Genomic DNA, 5,482 nt, shown 5'->3' with positions numbered 1-5,482 from the left:
AAAATTAAAAAAATAAAATCACATACAAGCAGAGTATTTATATTAAGTTCAATAGGTAATTAATTATATAGGTACACATAAGACATCAAGACTTTGCCAACTTATGGCTCTACCACCACACCAATTTCTTAGCATTCAGGCTTGAATATTATTTGGTTTTGTTGATTATCATTTGTGAGGAATCACCACCGCACCCACATTCCTAGGTAGACTTAATTCCTAATTTCATTATAAATGTGTTGGATATTCAATAAAATTCCTGTTCCATCATCCATGAAGTGAAGTGGAATTATTTCATGTTACAATGCACCTTTCAAAATGGATAGGAGACTTAACTACATAATATAGGCGAGTGATATAGAGGAGGGGGGGGAGGAGGCATCTGCAATTGATCTGTTTATTAGTATGTATGTTAATCTGCAGAGTTTATTTTGTCACTCATAGGGCTATATATATATATATTTTACTTTTCTGGGACTGGGTGGCACTCAGTGCATTGTACCTTTCCTCTGATTCATCTCTGATCTAAAACCACATAGACAAACATGTTTATTCAACACACCCCCATGGGTTTTTTCTGAACAAGAAAGAGATCTTCTATTTTAGATTATAGGCCTATGTACACGTACGCGATATCATGCATGTACCTAGTACAAGTACATTTACAAAAGTGGTCCAAAGTCCTTGAATATAGATAGTTTGTTTACTGAAATATGAAATCAGAACTCTAGAAAAATATACTGGTAGTTTTGAAATATAGACCCTGTAAGTTTACAGTGATTTAGGGCACGAATGCCATCTACGCAACCTTTAGACTACTGCAGAACATGTAGGAACATACATATTTGACCAGTTTGTTTTTGTTGTTTTTTTTCAAAAATCTGAATTCACTTTGCATTATGGTGTCTGTTTTAGTAGACTATGACTGTGAAATACCTTGTTGATTTTGGCATTGATGATTTATGATTATTATATGACAATGGTGTATTGCATTTATAGAAGTGAACTTTGAAACCATGGGAATAAAAATGCACAGTTGATGGTGGCATCTCGAAGGAGAAACTGATAAAGGCCGTTTTTTTATAGTCTTAGCTAAATGGAAGCTAGCCCTGACATTAGGATTTTTTATATAAAGAGGAAAAAGAAGAGTATTGATGAAGATTTGGCAAAAATCCATCAATCATGCAGTTTAATGATTTTTTTTTAATCTTTGATTTTCTTGATGTCATTAGAGCAGTTCAACAATGAATGTACATGTACCGGTATGTCATGTGATATAAATTCCATAAACTACCACTTTCTTGAAAATTGAAATGATTTTATCTGTCCTTCCAGTGTATCATCAAACACAATATTCAATGTTTCTTTGAAAATTCGGCACAGTTATCTACCTTTAAAGAGAATGGAACTTATATTGAAGTATATCACATGACAACAACATGAGACATCAAAGAACGAAACAAGAAATTCTATTTTATGAAACCTTCATTAATATGTCTGTTATATTTTTTTAAACGTTAAAACCAATTTGATGCCAGAGAAAACTTCCCCTTTTTAAACGATCCCTTTGATTTTGACATCAGATCATGGATACAATGAAATCAATCATGAGAATAAAACATGCCCTGTAGCTATTTACACAAGGATTCAGGGGTGAGAAAAGAGGTTTTCTGATCAACTTAGGGTGTGTTTATGCTTCCATTGCGAGGACAGAATCAGCGTTTTCAAACGCCGATTCAAAACGCCGATCGTAAACGTGGTTCTGGGTGTGCTGTTTATGCTTAACTTTTCAGAGGCGAAATCACGATCTCCAGCTGGCTTCGCATCGTAATTTTCGTTGAGCAGGAAAGCGAGGTCAAATTTGGCGCGCCCTTTTTCGAAAGTTTTTTTTCCGAGTGTTGATAAGGGGAAGGTACGTCGACTGTTATATAAACATCGAACAATTTCCGATAGTTTAGTCATTGCATGGAGCTTCTTGATATAGCCATATAATTTCCACCATGGTGAGGATAATAGTAAGAAAAAATAAAGAATATTAAGTATACAAAATAATGAAATATCTATTTGTTTATGCTACTGGGGCATCTGGCGATGTCTCCTCATTATAACTCATGTTTCAGGGGTTTTTTTGTGTGTAAATCCCACAACATTCTTCGTGATGACAAATTGTAAGAGTAATACTCGTAATAGTACTACACAAGGGAGATGAGAGGTAATTCCGTGGAGGTAACGTGCGACCATGGAGCAATGCGACTGTATTTGCCCGCAGATTTTCCTCTCACCGGAAGCATGCACCAAATGACGTCATTTAAACACGTTTACGATCGTGGTTCTGTTTATACTTCCCCAGAAAGCCTGATTCTGGTCAAACGACGTTTACAAACGCACCTTTTTGTGAGTTTACGATCGGCGTTTTGAAACAGCGTTTATATGAAAGTAAGCATGGACGCAACCGTGTTTTGCACTAACCACGTTTGAAAACGCTGATTCTGGCCTGAAAAATGGAAGCATAAACACGGCCTTGGATTACAATCTAGGGCCTATGTCAACAAAATTTTACACTAGCATTTGGAGTTGTAGTTTCAGCTAGATCTTATTAGAAATTTATTAATAAAAAAACAGTGGAGGATGGGCACCATTTACCCGTGAAGTTGAAAGTCCTAACTTCACAAGTCAACTTCGAAAATGAACTTTGGTTTCATGGTATGATCATGATGAGTGTTGATGCTCATCTAGAAGAAAGCAAACAAACTGATTTAAAATGTGAACTTTGAAGTGATCTCAACAGGCTTTCTCTGAAAAGATATATTGATAAGTTTATGATAGTATGAAAATATATGACTATCATATTTGTATTTTGAGATTAAAAATGAATTATTGAAGATCTGGACCATTGAAATATATTTTTTATCTTACTTTCTTTTTTAATTTTTAGTGAAAACAAATTTATGACTATTTTTTCCATTTTATTTTCCAGATGCTCTTTTTGTTTTTTGTAGTTAGATATCAATTTATTTATACTGGTTATGACAATTCTGCTTTGTATGAAGACACAGTTGATGTATTTTTTTATAAGTTTATGGGTTCAGCTAAAATTTCTTTTAAGTACTTACCAAATTTTTAATTGTGTATTTTGCCTTGTTTTTCATGGAACCAAAGTTCCACACATACTAAAGGATCTGATGTGAACTACACTACCAATTACAATTTCTAAATATTTTTGTTGATACAAACCTGACTTCAAAGTTGTCAAACAGTTGCTGTAGTTACAGTCACTCTCAGCTCCTTAATCTTTAAGGATTTAGTAATAGATATCATCAGCAGTAGCGCACTGAGCCAAAAAAGGGGGCCAGATATGGCATATTGGGCAAAATTCATAAAAAGTTGCCAGTGAGCAAATCAATTTTGATGTTTTATTGCAAATACACAATTTTCTGATAGATTTTGACATAATATTCTGAAAATAATATTTCACCCTTCTCTCTCTTCTTTTCTTTCCTTTATTGGTTGGGAATTTTTTGTGGCGAGTGGGGGCAAGTGCCCCCTAAGCCCCCCCTCCATCTGCACACCACTGATTGTCACTGTCAGTAAGGGGAAGTTTGTGATGGTACTAATGAAATGAGCGAAAGAAAAAGGGTTGACGATGTAGCTCCAACCAATCAACATTCATTGTAAACACTCTTCCCAGCCTACCTGGTGATAGAGATCTCATCACATTTTCTATTCAAGGTTTAATTGATGATGTGTTGTCGTCTCATGTTACAATAACCGAAGTTCATTAATATTATTGGACCCATTCGACCATCCATGGGAAGATGATTTTGTTCAATTAATTCCCATGGGGTGCTCACAAAGCTATTTATGTCCTACCAGTAATGTTTGAAGCGAATTGAGTTCAATGAAATCATTAATTCCATCCAGGGGTATCGCTGGGTTTACTTGTTTCATTGGATAGTTAGCGTGAGATGATTCTGATTAGTAGAAAAACAAAAATTGGGGAGGGGGGCTGGTCATGCGCCCATGATTTTTAAGCTAACTTTCAATAGTGAAGGTTCAAAACTATTAATGGGGGGCGGGGGTATCCCTACCATTGTGAATTTCCGCACTTGCTACAAACTAGCGATGGCCTTATCCCGTTCTTTGGCTCTATGTAATGTATACGATTTCTTCAATAGCGCCGTCTTCGGTGACTTGTAGTGCACTTGAGATTAATTAATACGATTCAACGTAGACGATAGAATGCACAAACTCTTGCCGAGCTTGGTGTCACGGGCTAGTAATGCGTGCAAACGTAGAGGGAAAGTTACAATATTGTATTAAAAAATCGTGTTGTTTATTTACCCTAGTGATGGTAACTAAGCGATAGGATGAGAGCTTCATCGTATGCTTGCTGTTTAATATCATGTTGACTACTATCATAGAAAATACAGAACAGGAAATTTATTGGTTTGGATCAATCAATATGGATTTGATCAATTTGCTGATATGGGTGACACTCCGTTCTTTTATGTATTAACTGCATGTATAGAGCAGCTATTACATTTTTTTATAGACCGGTTTTCCCCAGAGTATCACGTTTCATTCTCACATAGTAGTGCTGTGCCATTTTTGTTTTTATGAAAGTATTTGGGAGATATTTGTTTCTTATAAAATAGGGGAGCACACAGTAACTGAGGTTTTTCCAGCTTGTAATAAAGGAATCATTCGAAATTTCATAATTCCAATGTAATTTGCTTTTGGTGTATGGCTGTAATGTAATTTATCACTGATCACTGAATTAACGTAGATGCAGCTGTCTGCATCTACGTAGATCCCAGTGATCCTCCACCTTACGTAGATGCAGGTGTCTTTACAATATAAACATCCGCACTGTTATTCATTTGAAAGTTAAAATGCTAATAATAGCATCATTCAGGGCTGTATACCACTTCCTACAGTGAAGTCGAAATGAAGCGGATTTTCACAATGAAAGTTCAACAAATATGCAAGAGCACTTCCAGCACTGCATGGTTTGCACAGATTTGCATGCAAAGTCTTATATCCCTTTCATACTGTGCTTTTTCCCAGTAAACTTCGCCAATGAAGTTTGCCAGCGAAGGGGAAAGTTTCCAGTGTGAAAGGTACACAGGAGAACTTTGCTAGTGAAAAGGCCAATATAAAAGCTCTCCAGAGACCTCTGCTGTGATGTCGTCAGAGGTCAAATTTCATATCTCCGAAATCCCCTGAGATTCTGTGCGCTAAATAAAGCGGATGGCTGATCAATCCATAGAGTTAAATACCCTCGAACATACAGTTTCTTTTTTGTCTCACCTGCATAGCAGAGCGAGACTATAGGACTCGCTTTACCGATGGCAGCGTCAACATCAAATCTTAACCTAAGGTTAAATTTTTGAAATGACATCATAACTTAGAAAGTATATGGACCTAGTTCATGAAATTCAGACAAAAGATTAATCAAGTATTACTGAGCCTGAGTTTCAGG

This window comes from Lytechinus pictus, chromosome 15, assembly GCF_037042905.1.
Source record: "Lytechinus pictus isolate F3 Inbred chromosome 15, Lp3.0, whole genome shotgun sequence".
NCBI classification, from domain to species: Eukaryota; Metazoa; Echinodermata; class Echinoidea; order Temnopleuroida; family Toxopneustidae; genus Lytechinus; species Lytechinus pictus.
The sequence above is the reverse complement of the archived record's forward strand: the minus strand, read 5'-3'. Positions refer to the sequence as shown.